This window comes from Cygnus olor, chromosome 11 (assembly GCF_009769625.2).
Source record: "Cygnus olor isolate bCygOlo1 chromosome 11, bCygOlo1.pri.v2, whole genome shotgun sequence".
NCBI classification, from domain to species: Eukaryota; Metazoa; Chordata; class Aves; order Anseriformes; family Anatidae; genus Cygnus; species Cygnus olor.
In genome coordinates, this window is record NC_049179.1 from 10,734,512 (window position 1) to 10,752,805 (window position 18,294).

The 18,294-nt window shown below is 57.3% G+C and overlaps 1 protein-coding gene across 4 annotated transcripts in view; it reads left to right on the plus strand.

Moving 5' to 3' along the window:
* The window catches only part of ZNF609 (zinc finger protein 609), a 52,740-nt gene that overhangs the window by 19,468 nt on the left and 14,978 nt on the right, over positions 1-18,294 (plus strand). The window lies entirely within an intron of this gene.

Genomic DNA, 18,294 nt, shown 5'->3' on the forward strand with positions numbered 1-18,294 from the left:
CGAAGCCAGCCTGGCCCAGCCAGGGGAGCCGAGAGCATCTATGGGGCGCCTTGTGAGCAGGGCGGCGATTCGGTGCTTCGCGTGCTGTTTGCTGTTCTGTGGCTTGGAGGGGAGGAAGGCAAGCGTGTATATATATCACAGACCCGAGCAGTTTGCTAACAGGAAGGCTTCTTCTTTTTCTTTTTTTTTCTTTTTTTTCCTTAGCATTAACATTTCAAGGCACAGGAACCCTTTAGGTATTTAGTGTTTTATGGTCTTCCAGGCTGGCTATTAATACTCCACTTTGTGTACAAGGGTGAAGGGAGCTGGAGGGGCTGAGCCTTTGCAGGAAGGGCTGTGAATGTCCCTTTGAAGGAAAGCAGCCTTTCCGTAGAAACCCTACAGCCACGAGCAGAGCATTTTGTAGCTGCCCAGACTTGGGGGAAGAGCCACGGCCCCTCGCGAGGTCGGATCTTGCATTGAAAAAAAAAAAAACAACACAAAGGCTGCGTGCACAAAACTACCCTCAAATGTGCCTGGTCAGCTGGGATCGCTCCTGGTGGAGCTGTGTCCCAGCCAGGAGGCAGCAGGTCGCCGCCGCCGAGGGACTCGCAGCCTCCCTTCTTCTCTACCACCTTCTACGGCCGCAGAAGGCAGGAGCTCTTCCCCGATGGGTAACCCAGCGGGAGCTCGGACCTGCACGCATCCTGCCCGAGTGTGGCTGCGCCTCTCTGTAGGTGGGTTTGGCACGTGGGATTAAAACCAAAACAAAAATGGCAATTCTGGGATTTCCAGGCTGCGTACTCAGCGCAGCCTTGGCTCCTGGCAGGAGCGCCTCCCTCTGTGGGGCCCTTCAGAGGTGGAGGACGCGGTGGAAAGGGCAGCGGCAGATCCCGTTCTGTTTTTTCCTGTTTGAATGCAGGCTGCTTCGGGGTTCCTGCTGCTCTGCCTTTGGGGCCTGTGCGAGCCCTCGGGTCGAAGACCCCAGGGAAGGGGCTTCCCTCGGCTGCTCCTGGCTGAGCAGTGCCGCACCTTCACGGCGTCCCTCGCGTCTCCAGCCCTCGGCAGCAAGAACGAGCGCGACCGGGCTTGCAGGTGCCTGGTGTCTGGGCAGGAGACCAACCGCCTCAGCCTGCGGCCCACCGAAGCAGCCAGATTTTCTGGGCAAGGCGGGCCGTGGTTTGGCACGGACTCCAAACTTGATGGCACGTAACGAGAGTTCAGCTTGGCAGGGCTCAGTGCCGGCAGGGAGATCTGTTCCGAAGCCACCAGCGCCAAGCAGAGTGTGTGGGATTTTGGTGGAGCTGGCCGTTCCTGGGCCGCGAGACCCACATTGCGGTGCCTTTGGGAGCCCTCGGCCCTGGTCAAACCTTTCCAAACCCAGCACTGAAGCGGTACCCGGAGGTGCTACGTGAGACGGGCCCACGTCGACCGAGCGCTTCGAGCGTCGCACGAGCAGGGCTATTAAAACCCAGTCTCCTCTGGGAGCTGATGGCCTGATAGGGGAGATGGGAAGAGAATCGCTTTCAATTTCCCATTGATCCTAACGAGCCTGCGTGGGAGCCTGAGATGGCCCGGCCGCGTCGGTGGCTATTAACGCCGGCACTCAGCGCCGCTATCAGGACTGCTTTACTTCTCAGTTCTAGGAAATCAAATAAAGAGAAAACCACTTAGGAGGATTTTAATCAGAACTTGGCAAAAGAATTTAAGGAAATCCAAGAAATCTTCTGACAACCCCGCTTCGTGCTGAGACTGCTGATGAATGGAAAGGGTGAAAATAGGGGCTGCAGCCGGTGCAGGGCCGGGTTGGGTTTCTTCTGGCCTGTTAAAGCGGATCATTTAGCACTTCTGCTCCACGCACACTGGGAGAGGGGACCAAGAAGTGAGCTTTGTTCCCAGCGCTGGAGGCTTGCTGTCAGCTGATGAAAGGCATCCCAGATCTGCTGGAGATGTCCAGCACCAGCTTGGGAGAAGAGGATGGCTTAATTTACAGAAATAACTGCTTTAGTGGCCGTGCAGATTGGGGCGATAGTGTGATGTGGTTGGGTTTCTTCGAGAAGTTGTTGGTAGCAGGGGTAAATGCTGGTGGGACTGGGGAATGCTGGTGTGAGCTCCAGAGCATCTGTGGTTGGCCAACGAAGGAGAGCTTCCAGCGGTGGGTCGTGGGGTCTGCAGCCAGCCCAGCACCAGAAGAGCTGTCCTCCTGCTCGGACAAAGCCGCTGCTGCGATGGGAGACTCATCTCAGCCCTCCAGACCTTGCCGAGAAGTGGTGGCGACCCTCTCATGGTGTTCTCGTGGCTTGAGTTCCTCATCTGGGGCTTTGACTCTTCTGTGATTCCTCCTGTAAATCTTTATTTTGGGAAATTTGATTAAAAATCCATGTAGCAGTACAAGTTGCTTGACCAGTGAGGGGAAAGAGTGCTGCAGGAGCATTTTTGTGCACGTGTCCGGCAGATGGGTAACCCAAGGCAACTTTTATTTCCAGTTCCAGGTGAGGTGAGCATGTAGATTTGGTTTATGAGAGCAAACCCCCCCCCAAGTTGTTTATTTATAACGGGCTTTTCAAAACTGCATTGTACCGCTGCTTTGTGTTTTATTGATACTCCAACATCTGGACTGTTCTTCTAAATGTGCTTTCATCCAAGAAGAGGTTAAGGGAGTGAGAGCTGTTCTGATAAACCTGCCAAAAATAATCTTTGCTTGAGACAAAGTGCCGCTCTCAGGGCTTTCTCTTGTAAAACCCGTTGTGTGTGGGCATGACGAACAGCCGGAGGAAGCCCCCGAGTGCTCCCGCTGAGGGTTACAGGACTGTAACTGCTCTGCGAGCGCGTCTGAGTTCGTCACCTGCTTGGCGAGGTGATCGCAGAGCGGCCAGGGAAGCTGCGGGGGCTTGTGGCTGGCTCCTTGCGAGGAGGGACCCGAGCGCATGCGGTCAGGCGGGTGGGGACGGCGAGGAACCTGCTGAGCCGTGTGTCCACCTGCGCACCGAATTGCTCCACCAGGACAACGTCGGATCCCGCGCCAAGCCAAAGCGCCGAGCCTGACAGCTGGCAGAGCGTTCAGGTGTTGAGGAGGCAGTGGTGACAACGCGACACAGATACCTGCGGGTATTGTATGAGAGGGGAGCCGTCTGAGAAGTAGGTTGGTGCGGTACCAGAGCTGAGTGTTTGGCTCTCTGCACCTGGGAAGTGCAGAGCTGAGCTGAGTGCAGCAGCCTCAACTCTGCCCCCTTAGTCATGTTCCTTCTGGCAGCGTTTGCACTAAAAATCACGCGTCCGTATGCTGTGACTTTGTTTGACAGCTACGGCGCAGTGACAAGGAGCTACGCTCCTCCCTGCCGAGCCGTGTAGGTATACGCAGCATGTGTTCTCCGAAGCGGCGTGGCCGTGAAGCAAAATACTTCCAAAATACAGTAATGCAGCAGAAACGCATAAAGCCATGTGCTTTGGGGGATCTGCCGGAGGGAGCTCCGCGCTCTCCTGACTCGCAGGGGCTCCAGCCCAGGCCTGGAGACGCGCTCTGCCTCTCCTGTCGGCTGCCGCATCAGTTGGGCTGGGCGTGCGCATCCCGTCACGCCATGGGGTTTGTGTTTGGCATCTGGCCTTCCCAGTGACAATATCAGCGGCCGTCACATCCCGGTGAGCAGTTCACCTCCCGGGCCTTGAGCTTGCCACCGCTGTGCTTCATTTAAAACGATGGCGGCACTGGAGGGAGCGGCAGCGAAGTGCGAGCGCAGCCGGGAGTTGTTGGAGATGACCCTGCGGAGGACTAAAACTGTGACCAACTCTGAGCGCCTCGATTCCATAAACAATTTTGCTGCTAACCCAGAGGAGGCCCTCCGAGATCCGGAGGGAGCCACTGTTTGGTCGGGGCCAAGAATTTGGAGGGGCTGATCGATTCGTCCTGGCAGCGGGCTGCAGCGCGGCTCCAGCCCCGGATTTATTGCTGTTGGCAGGCAGTCGCGCCCGGCGCAGCTTCTGCAGCTTGTGCCTTCCTGGGGACGGGGGGGCAAGCGCTGTTTGTTTTTTCTAGACTAAAATTGAAATCTCAGTGTTGCGTTGCTCATTTGTTTTCCGTTCCCTCCGTTTGCGGTTTAGTCTGAGGGGTGACCTGCTTGAATCGCAGCGGGACGCGGGAGTGTGGACGTGAGCAGGGTTGTTCTGGAAGGCGCCGGAGGTGTCTTCCCCCCTGTCCAAGCCTGCCTTCATGTCTCCGACGGCTTCAGTGCCTCTGCTTCCTCCAGCTATCCCCAAGGAGGAAGCACGTGGACACGGTTCCACCTTTGGTATCTCATTTGCAAAGCCCCTCGGACGGGCAGTGCCACGAGAGCGGGAGATGGTTGCTCTGGGATTCACCGGTAAGGGAGGCACGCTGGTTCGGTGACACGCTCCTCTTCACCTGCCCCACTGGTGGCGTCTCCCACCAACGCCAGCTCGCACGGGAAAGCAGCAGCATCAGGCTGTGGGCATCTCTTGGAAGACAGGGAACCTCGAGGGGAAATCTCTTTCCAGCACGTGCTCAGCGTGGGCTCGGGCATGGGAGCTTTTCTGCGTCCTTGTGCAGTCATTGGGGCGTCGCGGGAGGTGTCCTGGCCACGTCCTCCCACACTGATGCTCGAGGGTTTGTGCAGCCATGTGGGGAACTGGGTCAGGGAAATGATCCAATTAAAAGCTATGCCGAGCAGCGAAAAAAAAAAAAAAAAAGGCAGGTTTTAACCAGGCGGGTTCCCAGGGCTGCACAAACGTGTTGGTAAAAGAGGGCTTGGGGTAGGAACGCGCAGGGTGGAGCACAGCGGGATGCTTTCTCCTGGTGTTGGTGCCAGCGGTCCCTGAAGACTTGCTGAACTTGTGCTGGTAGGCAACCGCAGGGGCAACAAGCCTGGTGAGAGCTGGCGAGCCTTCTTTTTCTTCCTGGAAAGTGCAGCCTTGCTCCCCTGCGGATGGGTTGAGTTTGCAGGGCTGCTGTCGCTCACAGAGAGCATCCTTGTTGGGGGGCAGCTCCTCTCCGGAGGGCTGTGGGTGCAGGAGGGGAACGCTGCACCCTGGCTGCCTGGTGCCAGGGGGATTGCCTTCAGTAATCCCGACTAATCCTTTAATCTGTATCAACACTGATAGGTATTAAAGCAGCAGATAAGATTCAGACTGTGGCTTCAAGCTCAGCGATCTCCCCACCCTCTTCCAGCTAAATCCGCGTGGATGGTGCTTGCCCTTAAGGGGACCGTGCTCGTTTGCCGAGCGGCTGGAATGGGTTGAGCGGGCGGATTAGCTGCTCCCAGCTGGAGCACGTCCTTGTCGCAGGGCTCCAGCCTGCCAGACGAGCCCATCGATCCGTCCGCATCTGCTCCCAAGCCCCGTCGGGCTCGGTGACGGACATCTTGTGCTAGGAGGAACCTCTCCAGTGGCATCTTCCTCTGCGTGTGGCCAATCTGGAGCAGATCCGCCTCCTGCTGCCTTTTCTCTCCGATATCCTCCTGGACGTGAGCCTGATCTGGCTGTAAACGCCTTGCCTGTACAGCATCTGCGCACCTTTGGTTCCCCGAATGACGGGGCTCAGTCCCAGCACTCTCCAGTGAAGGTGAGACCCAGCGCCTGGTCGTCCTTAGGCTTTCCCTGTATCTTCTGGGCTGGTAACGCTGGGAAGTGCAGCTCCCCGTCAAGTTCACTGTGCAAAGCAGGCCGTCCCTGCTGGTTTTGCTCTCCTTTCCCCATCCTCCTCCAGCTTCTCCCCATGCGTATGGAATTGCTCCGAGTTTGCCACCGGTTCTCTCATCAGCAAAGCCATGGTTAATCCTTCCCTTAAATCCTTTAAGCTGTCAGCAAACAACCCCCTTCTTAAACTTCTAGCACGCAAGCCCTGCTGGGACAAAGCCTGGCTCGCAGACCCAAGGTTTTATTTCTCTTCCCGGATCCTCGAGCTCCCATTTTCTGCCAGCACCGGAGCTTCTGCTCCCCATGGCTGCAGCCCGGTGCAGTGGGTGGCTTGATTGTGGCATGACCTGCAGTGATAGATCCTGGGTGTGAAAATTCAGGTTCCTAATTACCTAATGACAGGTTCCCGGCGTGCCGCCGCCTTTGAAGTCGCAGGTGAAGATTTGTTATTTAGATGCGGGGCAGCTCAGGCTTCAGCCCTTCGAGGAGCCTTGTGGAGCGTGTGTTGCTTCTGCTCTGCTTGGGCTGGACAGTGCAGCTCGGGGGCTACAGGCTGGAAAACTTGGCTCCCTGTACGTCAACCCACAAATCTGTACTTAGAGGTTTCACTCCGAGCAATGATGATGATGGTGTGTGGGCTGTTTGGGTCTTCCAGGCCTATGGATTCCTTCAAAACACAAGGTCATGCTGTTTCGGTCTGGGTTTTCAGAGGTGGTTAGGAAGGGCGCTTTGGTTATTTGTGCGCCCTGTTTTTGGGGAGCTCTGAATATCCACCCTCAGAAAATCGGCATCCTCTGAGGTGCTTGGCAGAACCCGAGGGAACAAAAAGCACCAAGCACTTCTGAAGTTGCACTGCCATCGTTTCCTGACTTTCTCTTCCATGTAATCCAGTTTCTTTCTTAAAAGTCTGGATGAAACACTCTTCGAAGTGCTAAGATTTGCATTCTACTTGCTCTCTAGGGCTGTCAAAGGAGCACCGCGAACCTTTTCCCACTCTTGATCCCAAGGGAAGGAAAGGCTCTGATGCTCCCCAAGGAGTACAAAATGGCATCGTGTGCCGAGCACTTGTGTCTGGGGAGCACACGGTAGAAGAGAAGGGAGTCAGAGAGGTTAACACGGCGTTAGCACCCGTGAAAGCTTGCGCCCTGCAAGCCGAGCTGGTTTTCTCAGCGACTCCCATCCAGCTGGTGCCAGGAGCACGAGACGACCGCCAGCACCAGCCCTTTGGCCGCACCGGCAGCGAGATTCGGGGAGCAGCCAGCGGAGCCGTCAGGCTGCCAGCGCCCCGGGGCCGATGCCGGGGTGAGTCGGGAGGGGGCTGCCCCGCTGGCAGCGCTCCTGCCTGCTGCTCTCCATCGGTCTTTCCAGGAGCGCGAGGGAGGATCAGCCTCCAGGCATTACATGCTTTAACGCAGGCTGATGTGCTTGCTCACCTTCCGCAGGCAAGCAAGGGCTTGAACAAAAGCTGGTTGCCTGCATCCGAGTTGTTTTTTTTTTTTTTTTTTTTTCCGTAGCAAACAAGCTGGGTGATCTCGGCCGGGCTGTTGGCACTGCATCTTGCAGCATATGACGGATAATCGGCCTGGCTCCCCGCCCGCGGCGGAGGCGAGGCTCCTATCGATAGGTGACCCGGAATGGCACGCGGTCCACGCAGGTCGCTGCGTCGCGCCTCTCTCCTGCCCCGTAGCACTGCCCCTCCGCAGAGTTCACCATCGCTCCTCGTCGCTGGGCGAGCGCGCCGCGACCCAGAGCGATCTCGAAGATCTCCACATCTTTAAAAGCCTGGGTTCGGAGAGCAAAGGGAGGTTTGGTGTTGGTTTTGCTGTAGTGAAGCTTGGGTTCCTGGTGTTTGCCTGGTGCTCAGACTGGGGGTGCATCAGGTTTCCAGCCCGTTGGGGTTAAAGTGTGCCAGCAACCACGTGCTGCAGGCGGGGTTTGTGCATCCGTGCTAAAAGCTGATCCTTTTCCTCCCCCGTTAGAAACAGGGAGATCAATGCAGCAAAACTGGTCTGGAGTCTCCTTGGTGGGTGCAGGCAGAGGAGAAACCTCTGCTCCCATCCGGGCTGGGTAGGACCTGGCTGCTTTCTAGCGTGCGGCAGCTTTGTCCTCTCCTCCTCCTGAATTTGAAGCCCAGCTCTCTGGGCAGGGGGTTTTGGATCCGCCAGCAGGTTTGTTAACAAGAGCCAGAGGATTTGGGACCTGGCCCAGCACTTGGGAAGGACTCAGCTTGCCCCTGTGCTGGATGATGGATCACCGGAGCTGAGTTGTGGGGTGTCTCAGGCTTTTAGGAAGCAGGGGAAATGAGCAAAGGGAGCGTTGTAAATGTGACATCCCAGTGCTGGTCTGGAGGCGTACGTGCTTGCAGCGCTTTCCAGCCGGTGAGGATGGAGCGGCTCTGACTTCCCTTGATCTCGGCAGGCTCGTTAATGAGCTGAAAGCCATTTCATGTCGCTGGATGAACTGCAGGCGGATTTGCTTGGCGGGGGCACAGTCAGGCCCTGAGCTTTGCGAGCGCTGGCAGGCACCGGCACTCACTATAAACAGAGCAAAAAATCACCGTATTGCTTTATTCCAACAGCAGCAGGAGCTGCGGCGTGGGGAGGCTGCAGCCACCGGGGCTGGCGGGGCTGCCGGATACGACGAGGAGGAAGGTTAGGCGAGAAGGCTGCAAACCATCCGGTGGCCTGTTCCCATGGATGCTTTCCTCACCTGTCTGCCTGCCACCCGAGGCTGGCTTTTCCAGCTGTGGATCAGACCAGTAGCTCCCGCTCGATTCCCTTGCCCGAAGGTTTTTGCTCCAGCTGTCGGTGCTGCTGTCCTGGGGCTTTTCCTTCAGCACCTGCTCCTCGTGGCTGAAAGATGCAGCAAGGCCCATCTCTGTGCCCGTTACGGCTCCTGGCGCTGCTCCACTTGCTCCTGGCCGGCGATCTTTGTGTGGCTTCTGGCATCCTGGCTCCTCCGCTTTCCGTCCCGTTGGCAGGAGGCTCGAGCTCTGGTCCCCGCTTGTCCGTGGTGGGGATGCTTTCCTGAGCCAGGGGCTTGCGGTGGCTCGTGGCTCTTGGGAAGGGTGTGAGAGCTTTGTCACACAGGGAAAGGTTGGTTGCTGCATCCCTTCCTCTCTGCTGCCCTACACCTCCTCCTCCTCCTCCTCCTCCTCCCTGCCGTTAATTGCTTAGCGATTGCTGATGCAATTAACACAAGATACGTCTGCAGCCTCCACGCTCACATCCACCCTCCTCGCTCTCCTCTGCCTGCCGGGGCGAGGAGGAGGCCGAGCAGCACCTCAGCCAAGCGGCACAGGTACCGCTGCTTGCTGGCCTCCCGGGGGACTCCTGCAGGAAGCAGGAGCTGCTCGTTGTGCTGCACTGGTGGGGCAGAAGTAGGGCTCCCCGTCGCGTTCCCAGCTTCCCGCAGCCTGCGCCGAGGCTTTCATCCCTGCACGCCTTGAGTTCTTGTGCCAGACTCCCCCCGTCCAGCATCATTGCTGTTATCTGTCAGCCATCACCTTTCTTCTCCGAGACGGTGCCCTTCGAAGGCAGGTGTTTTGTCTTCTGTCTCCACGACTGAGAAGCGTATCTCGGCGCTGATGCGCCCGCCGTCTCCCTTTCTTGTCCTGGCAGGCTTTGCTTCCGCGCGCGTGTGATCCCTCGAGCAGCAGCCTCCCTCCCTGCCTTCAGGTCCGGAGCAGCCCGATGCCTTGAACTGCTGCTCTTTGCCTTGGAGCTCACAGCTGGTGCCTGGGGCCCTCTCCCTCAGTCCGTATTGCGCCTTGTGTGGCTTTTCCCGGCTAAAGCATTATCCTTCCTTTCCACCAGGTACGAGGCAGGAGCGGGTGAGTGCGAGCAGATGCTCCCGCTCTGTGTTTTCAAGGTGTAGCTGGAGGTCAGAGGGGTTTATTGCAGGGATCTGGGGGCAGAAATGTTTTTTTTTTTTTTTGCTTCTTCAGGCCGAAGTGGAGGTATCCAATGCTGTTGGCCAACCGTTGCGGTAGTCAGAGGTCTGTCCCGTAGGTAATGGGGAATCCTCTCTTGCAGGGTCGCGGCACCCATGCGTGACAGGTGGTGACAGTGGCATTCCCGGGAGGGTCTGTGATGCCCCCGTCGTCTTGGTTTTGTGTTTTTGGTTCCTCCACACCCCAGGAACCCAGACTTGGAAGAAGATCCCAGTTTAGGAACCAAAGATGAAGAATTGTGGGGGTGTGGGGGATGTGGGGACGTGTTCCCAAGGAGCCTGGGGACATGGTGCTGTGGGGCAGCAGGGTCCCTGTCTGGTAAGGACTCCCCTTTACAGAATAATGCCCAGCCACGGCCTCCAGGCCAGCGCTGAACCCTTGGTGTTTACTCCCCGATGCTGGGACCGGGGCGAAGCAGCCCGAAGCAGATGCTGCTGGTGTGGTGCCAGGCACAGGCTGCCGCTGTGCGGGTGCACCGGCTCCCCCCGGCGCGAGCTGAGCACAGCGGCTCTCCGCCAGGCAGCGCTCGGCGGAGAAAAGCGGGCAGCAGCACCCTGGCCGCAAGGGTTTGGTGCTAAAAATGCCCGTCTTTTTATTGTCCTGCTCCTTCTCGCCACATTAGGCTCGCTTGTGGTGGGCTTGCTCTGTCTGACAGCATCTTTGCTTTGTTTTAGGGGTGCCAGCTACAAATCCCACGCGCCAGCCGAGCGTGACCCGGGCTGCGGTTCCGCCCCAACGTGCGTGCCCGTGTGCGCGGTGGAGTCGTGGTGCTGCTGGGTGGGAAGAGAAATACTGCCTGTCAGGCACGGCCACTGCTGGCATGGGGTGGGATTGTTTTCGGTGGCGACCATCTTCTGTCTTGTTAAAAGCAAGTGTCGGGCTTCGTTCCGTGGCGAAGGAGAGCAATTACTCATTAGCTTAAATTTGGCGATGGGTTTCTCCGTGCGCAGGCTGAGAAATGCACGGTTGGAGGGTAAAAAGCTTCCTGGGGCTTATCTGGGCTGGAGGAGAGCTTTATCTGGGTGGTGTCAGCGTCCCCTTGCTCCCATCCCTGTGGAGCTTCTCAGGGTCCCCCTGCTTATTTGGATTTCAGATCTTTCCCTTGCTGCAGACCAGAGGAGCTGATGAAGCAGCCACTTGAAGATGTTTTTCTATTTTTACATCGAGTGCTCTCAAGGAGAAGCATGGCTGCAAGTGTAATAGCCCTGCCATTTGAAGCACAGAGCTGCTCCGCGCTCTTACAGGTGCTGAAAACATCCCGCCTGGCTGCGCCGCGCTCGGCCCGTGCCGGAGGCAGCAGGTGAGGCTGCGGGCAGGGTGAGCGCCGGGCTGCTCTGCCTCCAGCTCTTCTCCCCAGCTGCCCCGCGAGCGCTCCTCTGCTGTCGGGGCTGGCAGGTTTGACAAATTCGAGCTTGACGAATTTCCCGTCTAAATGGCCGTGTCCTGCGGGCACCGACGCCTGCCTGTTCCCAGCGGGGGCTGGTGCGGCCCCACCTGAGAGCCGTCACCGGATGGACAGGGGCAGCGCGGCGTGCGTTGACCTGAGCGTGGGCATTGTCCCGGGCTGCTTTCAAAGCAGGGAGTTTTGGAAAGGTTGCTGGGAAGCTGGGATGTGGGGAGCTGGGGGGGACGCAGGACCCGCAGTGCAGAAAGGCAGCACGAGGGAAGGTGTTTGTCATCTCCTGACATGGGTGCGTGATGCCGTCCTCCTCTTGCTTGCCCCCATCCGTGGATATCATGGGATTTGGCTTATTTCTCGCTCGCTCCCCTCCTGTAATCTCCCGATCAGGCCATCAGACAGAGCTGGCTTTGTGACTAGAAACCACGAGCATCTCTCCTGGCAACTCGAGCAAAACCTACAAAGAAGAAGAGATAAGAGCCAAGCGGGCAGCTTCCTAAACGTGCAGCCTGCAAGGACTGGGACGTGAAAATCATACCAAAATAGCTCTTTAATATTAAATAGATGGAAGGAAGATGTCTCCTCTTGCCTGAGGGATAAGTAGATCTGAAACTCCTTGTAGACTTTGCCGCTTATCACATTGAAATACGTCTCTCTCGCCCTGGAATTGAGCCTCTCCAGGAGCCTCGAATACCCAGCTACGACAGGCGCGTGCAACGCTTTTGCGACGTGCGTGCAACGTGCCGGCACGACTCCGAATGCAGCGCCTGGCAGACGGGTTTGCTTATTTCCCCCCAGATCCGTAGTGGCCTGGACAGGGCAGAGAGCCGCGGCACTTCTCGGCGTGCTGCCGGGACAGGTGCCCTTCGAGCAGAGCTCCCAGGTGGCAGAGCTGCTCCAGGAGCTGCGCCGGTGCCTCCGGAGGTGCGTCCTGCTTTGCAGAGACCTCGTTTCATCTCCTTCCCTCCCGCCCCAGCCCCAAACTGATTTTCTACGCCTGAGTGCTGAGCGCACAGCTTGGCTTCTCCTGCCTCGGAGCCAGGAGTCCACGAGACCTTAAAGTACCCAGCGCTGCCTGTAGCTGCAGGCAGTTGGGTTTCTTGCCCAGGAGAGCTGCTTAGAACACACTCCAGCTCGCCAACTGCTGTTTGTAGATAGGCCGCTGAGATGAATGAAGGATTTTTTTGTATCTGCTTGTTTATGAACCTCCTGGTGCAGCAGTGGAGGGATGCGGGGAGGGGAGGAGGAGGAGGAGAGCGGGGAAGGATGAAGGATTTTCCCGCTTGGAAAGCACTTGTGTGCTCAGGAAGAGTTTCACTGCCAGGAGGCTGTGGCCAATGCCTTTCTTAAACATTCCCATCCTTAATTCATCCCATTCCTCCTTGCTCTTACCCTCTGCATCACCCTGCGCAATTCCTCTCCTCCTGCTTGTTTTCATTCCTCACGCAATTGTCGATTACGGTCGTGTCCCCTGTTAGCTGTCACTGAACCAAGTTATCCATATTTTTAGCTCTTTAATTGCCTCTTCCAAATCAATCCCTTCAGCCTCCTCCTTGTTTTTGTCCTCTTCTCGGAACTTCCTCCAATTTATCCGTATCCTCTTTGGTAATGAGATGTCCAGAGCTGAGCACAATCGCTGCTCCCCCGGCAGCCACCAGGACAAAACCATCAAATTCTCCTCCTCTGATACTGCGTCCAAACCGAGTCGGGGCTGGGAGAGGCGAGGAGGGTTTGGTGTCCTGAGCAAAGTCCCGTCTGCTGCTCCTGCACCCAGGTCTCCTGCAAGCTGCTCTCACCGCTTCAGCTCCTGGTTCTAAGACTTTGTAGACTGGTCTGCATCTGGTCAAGCTATTTTTTAAGATTTTATAGTCATAGAAATACGTCTAAGGAATATTTCTTAGAAATATTAGAAATACTTAGAAATATTTCAGAGACTTTGTGGTCTTAGAGATACTGCAGTCTTGGAAATACTGCTGCCAGATATGTCCTCCTCCTAAGACTTTGTAGTCTTAGGGATACTGCGGCTTTCTAAAGAGAAGAACTTGGACTGTGCAAGACTTCGTGCTTGGATGAGCATCGTTAATTAATGAAATGACTTAATTGTTAACGCTCCCAGTTTGCACGCTGCCGTGTGTGCCTGTGCCGTCGTGCCATGGTGCGAAGTGCTGGGGCCGAGCAAGGTTTAGACTCGCAGGATTGAGGTAGGAAAAGTGGGGGGAAAAACAACAAAAAGGGTGAACCAAGGAAGCGGAGCTGCACCGTTGTCCTGCCGCCAGCCGAGCGGCCCTGCCAGCTTCCCGCACCCAGCAAGCGTCTGCCACGGGCTGAGGTCGTTAGTGGCTAATCCTGATGAAGGTTTTCTGTGAACTTTTGGATTCTCATCGCCTCCCCAGGGCACATAGGGAACGCTGCGTTCTCACCTCTTCCAGGACAGCAAGGTCTTCACCTAAACACTGAAAGGTCTTCTCCAAGAAGGACCTGGCCTGGGGTGTTTCCAGCTGGTTTGTCCCGATGCCTTGGATGTGCGGATTTGGACTTCAGGGTGGGCTCTAGCCTGGCTGTTCGCAGCCCCTGCGTCCTTCGGCCGGGTTTTATGTAGCTGGTGGTTGTCAGACTGCTTTTAAAGGCTGCCGGGCCGCTTCGTTTGGTTTGTGAAAGGCTGGCCAGATGCCATGGGAAGGAGGGGGCCAAAGGATGCTCGCGGCCATCTGCAGTTGGGCTCTGCGTGTCCACCCAGCTCCGTCCTCCCTTGGCCTGGCATCACAGCGTCTGTCCCCTTCCCTGCACCGACCTTGCAGTGTCGGAGCGAGCCGTGTTGCTTTTCGCAACGCCTGCTGCGCCTCCCGTCGGAGTGCAGACGGGTTGGTGGCGGCAGGTGGCCCGAGACCCAAACCCGTTGTCACCCCACAGGGCTGCCATCCGGGCCTTCTCCTTCCCCACTCCTCCTGCTCATGTCACCTGTCCCCTCTGTCGCTGCTCTTTGCCACCTCTCTCCTATACGAGGCACCTTTTTTTTTTTTCTTTTGCTAGAGCAGCTCTGGTAGTCTCGTAAGTGGTTGGAGCAGGTGACTCGGTGCCAGCACGTCTGTCTCGGGTACTATTCCTGGCTTTACTGAAGGCACAGTAACATGCAAGACTGTGGCTCTGCAGCGTCTGCCTCCTCTTGATCTCGAAATGCTGCAAGTGCTGAGATAAGCCTGGTTGTGTTCAAGCAGGGATTTACCCAGCGGAGAGCAGTGACGGGGAGAGAAAGCACGGCGCAGGTCTGCGGGGGGGCGGCGATGAAGCCTGGGGGCTGCTCCCGAAAGGGAGCAATTTCCCAGCTCTGCTGCAAGGATGCACGTGGCTCCATCCCCCTTGTGGAGCTGAGACCTGGTGGCTTTCCTTGGGAAGGGAAAGGCTCTCCTGCTGGGCTGCTGGTTTCCCAGGCATCCACCCCAAATCTCTCTGCCTGGTGGGCCCACCTTCTCGCAGCGGGCGGCTGGGGCAGTGCCGCGATCCCTGAGGACAGCGGGAGCTGGTTGCCTCATTGCTATTGTCGGGAAGAAACCGGAGAGACCTAATCCTGTGGTTTTGGGCTTGCTGACTCCCTCCCAGCTCAGGCTGGCACCGGCGATGCTGCCCTTGACCCAGCAGCTCCCAGCGACGAGCCGGCGAGGAGGGAAATCTGGGCCAAGAAGCGCTCCTTAGAGGACTCTGCATGCTGAGCAGCAGGGGCTGGAAAAATCCTCATCTCCTACCCAAACAGCATTTAATTATGCATTAAAATGTCTGACGTGAGGCTTGAAGCTGGCTTTTGTCCAGGATGGGGAAGGGGAAATTTCTCCTAAAACATGTTTTTTTTTTTTTTTTTTTTTTCTCCTATCTTGATGTCAGCAGCCTCCCTCTCCAGTGGGCAGGAGGGAAGGGCAGTGGGCGGCAGCGCTGGGGTCGGGGCCTGGGACCGTGCTGCCAGCTGTGTCCTTGCTCCCAGGGTTGTGCCAGTGGCATTTGGTGACACTGGGGTGCAGGACGTGGTCCACAGGAACCTGGCAGCTCCTTGCCACAAAGATGCTCGACTACTCCTGTCCCCAAGGTGCTCTGCAAGTCGTTCATGCTCTGCACACCCAACTTTGGGGGTCAGGATGGAGAAGACATCTCTTGGAAATCCTTGGAAAGCCAAGGTCACCTGCACGGGGCAGAGGCACCTCAGGTGCCGTGGTTTTCAGGTTTGGAGATGCCAACCAAAGGTGCTCACTTGTGGGATGAATGTACTCCACGGTTACCTCACCTCAAGGAGACTGAAACTCTTGTTCCCAGGCTGTAAGATGAAGAAGCAGAGCTGCTGGGGATGTGGTGACCAGGCAGGACGGGAGTGACAACACTGAAGCTCCCAAACGCTGGGCTGAGCCTTGCGAGGACGTGGGAAGCGTTGGCTGCAGCCTCAAGCAACTCTTCTGTGATGGAGCAGTTCTGGTCCGCGTGTGGTCCTCGCCACCCAGGTTGTGACCAGCACTTACTCTCTTTTATTGTCTCCGGTTTTGCAGGACCCTTCTAGACGAGAAAAAGGGGCCGCCGTGCTGCCTAGCTGGTCAGCGTGGGGCAGCCTGATGCTGCCGCGGGTGCACGAGCAGTCTCACGCCGCGAGATGCTGGCTGACGAGTGCGTCGCGGTGCAGCTCCGCCGGCACGCCGACACTGCACGGCTGCTAACACCTCTGCCCTCCGAGGTGCAGTGCTGGTTGCTCTTCTGGTTTTTGGCGCACCTGTTGGCTTTCGGGGCTCAGAAACGCACTTTTCATGCCTGGATGACTTTGATTACTGGGAGCGAATGAAAATATTGATAAATAGCAGTCCTGCTTTTACCCTGCACGAAGCAAGGTGGTTCAGAGGTTGGCACCAAAACTAGCACCGTGTTTTTATTTTTTTGTGCCCGTCCCTCTCTCTCCCATTAGCTGATCGCTGCCCTGAAGACGCAGCGTCCCCTTAACGGCAACGGACGCTAACGAGGCCGCGGTGGCAGAGCCTGTGCGGCTCCAGGATGGCAGGAGCTGCATTTTCCCATCGTGCTGGCTGCCGCTCGCTGGGCTTGGCTGCGTTCCACCTCTGTCCTCGGCGGCGGTGAGAGCACGTTCCTCGTGATGGGAAAGCCTCCGCGAGGAACACAAAGGGCTTTCATTAGCGAGGCTTCGGCTGGGGCGGGTGGACGGCCGGAGCCGGCATGGGAAACATCGTCCTGCTTGAACTCTTGTCGGAAGACAAACAAGCTCCCTCCGGCTGCGTTTGTGCTCCCAAATCTTAGCACCTACCCTGCAAGGAAAGAGAAAGAAATTCCCTTCTGCCGAAAGGGGATCCCGGGCCCAGGAACACCAAGGGATTTGCCCAGGGGAGTGTGTGTCGGATGCTGGAAGCCGCAACAGCGCAGGGCTTGCTCTGAGGAGCCTGCTCCATTCCCCAGCCCCATGCTCACTAGCTGGGGGAGATGCCAGAGACACCAGCGTCTCCTGGCACCCGGCCCCGTAGGGAATGGCACGGCAGAGGGTGAGGGTGGTCGACGGTACCCGGGGCCCCCGTGCCACGCAGTTTTTCACACGGTGAGACTAACGAGTGCCAGCTTCTCTCCTTTCCCACATCAGTCCTTGTGTGCTGCCTCTCTGCCCCCAGCCTCGAGCAGGCGAATCTCCTCGCCTCGATAAAGCAGGAGGATGAAAAGCTGCGGCACTGGGAGATAAGAAGCATGTGGGGGCTGGCGGGGGGGAATTTGGGGGTTGATCTGCCCGCTTCTTCCTCTGCCTTGGCTTTCAGGTTTGTCGCCTGCCTGGGACGTGTCCCCAGCTCTGGGGGCTTTGCTCCTGCCCGGCCCCCGGGCCTTTTTTGCTCTCGAGCTCTGGGCAAGAGCAGGCAAGCTGCCTCTTTTCCCAATGGCTGATAAATGAGGCTCTGTTTGTTCCAGTGCAGGGTGAAATATGAAATCCCATAAAGCCTCCTCGCTTATTAGAGAGATCGCAGCGAGCTGCTTATTATGCGCTGTGGCGTAATGCAGATTACAAATGTGACCAAGCGATAATTAGCAGAGCTGGAACTGTAATTAAACGCTCCTGTGCTGCACTGTGGTTTCTGTTGCAAAGTGGAAGGAAGCTGAACAGTTTCAAAACCCACAGGTGCCCTTCCTCTCCTCCGCTCGCACAAGCAAGCAGCTGGCCGCTGCTCGCAGGCTCAGGGTGCTAGGGGCGAGGGCTCCACCACAGCCAGGCATCCCTTCCCTGCTCCTCTCCACATATTTTATTGCAGGGGAACTCGCGCGGTTCCGGAAAACATAGCGTTCAGGAGCAGTTTGCTTTCTTGGACCCCCTCCAAAGGAGCCTGCTGCCTCCTTCAAGCATCTTTCTTGCCCTGGATCCACTGAGATGCACAGGATGGGCTTGGCGTGCTTGAGGGGCTGAGCTGTCTGTGGGTGAGCTTTCTATGCCAAAAACCTCCTGCAGGACTAGCTGGCCCTTGGGTGGCCTCGGAGGCTGCGCCGGAGACCTGGGGAAGGGCTCCCGGGGGGGTTGGTCCTGCCGGCACGCAGAGCAAGCGAGCGCGGTCCAGCCACTGCTGCTTTAAACCTCCGGGCCTTCGTTAATGCTTCGCGGGCTGGAAGCGCTCCGATGAGCCATGCAGGAGGAGGACGGATGTGGGAGGACACGGCTGGAAGCACAAACATCCACCAGAGCCTGAAGACCTCCACATTGTCCGAGAGGGACACACTCGTGTCCCCTGCTGGCAGATGCGATCCGCTCCGTCACACGGTTACTGCGGCGCAGAGGTCTGCTGCTCGTGCCTTTGCTCCTTTTTGGATGCTTTGCATCGCCGAGGATTTGGAGAGGCTTTGCGGCTCACCTTGGGGTACAGGAAGCTGCAGTGTGGCCGCGTGTAAACCGTGGGGCAGGATGGTGTAACGTGTGAGCTTCCACCGCTGCCGAGAGTGTGAACAGGTAATTTTGGCAGCTGGCGCCAGTTCAGGCTGACGATTTTGTGCTCAGTGGTGTTGGCCAAGGAGAGCCAGCAGCGAGGTTGGACGTGGCCATGGGGGTGTCCGTGTCCCCTCGGTGACCAGCAAGCTTGGCCTCTGCAGGGCCGTAATCATTTCATCTCAGCAGAGGCTTCGGAAGACATCTCTCAGTGCAGGGCTGGGTGCTGTAGAGAGATCATCCCCTGACTGAAACCGAAACCCAGGTCAGCGCTTACTGATGATTTGATTATTTTCCTCAGCCTGCTTCTGTTCTGAGGTTGCTCGGCGTCTTATCGAGATTGTGAACCTTCTTGTGACAGAGGGGACCTGAGCAGGGGAGGAG